Below are 1,501 nucleotides of genomic sequence, written 5' to 3'. Positions count from 1 at the left end.
TAAATTGTTTTTGATTGTCTAATAAATTATTTATTAGACATTCAAAAACAATTTATGGTGTTACTATGGATGGGGTGGAACATAAAATTCCATGCTACACACATGATGTTCTATTTTATTTGACCAAACCAGAAATTTCCATAGCCAATGTGATGTGGTCCCCAAATCGGACTCCCTCTGACCATTGACTGCACCTGAAAATTCTGTCCATACAAACAGTGACCTGAACCGGTGACAAAGGGCAGCCCTGGTCAACATGCACTGGGAACAGGTCTGACTTACTGCCGGCAATGCACATACAGCTCCTGTTCCGGTCATACAGGGACTGGACAGCCCAGAGCAGAGGGCCCTGAACCCCAAAGGACACCCCAAGGGGCATACTCAAAAGGTTGGGCGAACTCCCATGAACACTCTAATGCCCGGTGAACAGTAAAGACCGGATGGGAGTGTTTGCTCAGGCGAACGGCTCGGCTTATATAGAGCAGGGAAACACCAAAGCTCTGGCTGTTGTTTACGGGCCTCATGAAATGAGAGGGGCCCGGAGTCGCACTCTTCATGACCATGCTGTTATCCACTGTCAGTACTGCATGGCAACATTCAGCACAGCAGAGAGAAAGTGGAGACCTCACAGAAACAAGAAGTCTACAGAAATTAGAGTCCATCTGAAACAGGCTTTTGAAGCGGCCTAGCTCTACCCAGGCTCGATCGACATCTTTGTCAAGATCCAGTAGTCAGATGGGGGAAACTGCAGTGTGTGTGTGTGTGTGTGTGTGTAAATGCTGCTCTTCTGGCAGTGATTGATGCTGGGATCCCGATACAGGACTATGTTTGTGATGGCACCATGGGCTTTGTGGACGAGACTCCACTCTCTGACCTACGCTCTACAGAAGAAAGTGAAGGGATCAGCTCACTGGCTTTAGCATTGCTGCCTCGTGGTGGACAAATTGCTCTGCTTCAGATGGATGCATCAAGATCATCTGGAAGCCAGGATGGAGGCTGCAACGACGGCCTGTGAATGTGTGAGAAAAGTGCTGGATGAGGTTGTGCGACAACATCTTCAAGAGGCCTCAGAGCTCAGTAGAGACTGATGCAGTCGTAACTGTCAGGAGAACGTGGTGGACTTGTTATTCATCATCATGACAATTGTGTAACGGGAAAAAGAGCTTCGGCTGCATTATTGCATCGTGTCTGTCCATTTTGCATCACATTGGGCATTTTAGACATCTGCTTTTTCATTGTAGCCCCTTGAGGCAACTGCTGTTGTGGTTTTGGGCGTTACAAAACAAATTGAATTGAAATTGAATTGAATTAAAGAGCTGCTCCAGTGTCCCACGACCAGGGCAGAAACCACACTGCTCCTCCTGAATCCGAGGTTTGACTTGCGGTCGAATTCTCCTCTCCAGAACCCTCCGGAATAAACAATGATTGTGTCCAGTTCTGAATGTATATTTTACCTGTCGAGTAACGATGCACATCAAATTACATATGGAGGGGTGAATAA

The 1,501-nt window shown here is 47.0% G+C and overlaps 1 pseudogene; it reads left to right on the top strand.

Moving 5' to 3' along the window:
• The first annotated feature begins 438 nt into the window (after positions 1-438).
• Positions 439-1,088, top strand: LOC140366105 (exosome complex component RRP41 pseudogene; annotated as a pseudogene).
• Positions 1,089-1,501: the final 413 nt, after the last annotated feature.

The sequence above is a fragment of the Eucyclogobius newberryi genome, unplaced genomic scaffold (genome assembly GCF_026437365.1).
Source record: "Eucyclogobius newberryi isolate DKJ021-1_F unplaced genomic scaffold, fEucNew1.0.hap1 SCAF_19, whole genome shotgun sequence".
NCBI lineage: Eukaryota > Metazoa > Chordata > Actinopteri > Gobiiformes > Gobiidae > Eucyclogobius > Eucyclogobius newberryi.
The sequence above is the reverse complement of the archived record's forward strand: the minus strand, read 5'-3'. Positions and strand labels throughout refer to the sequence as shown.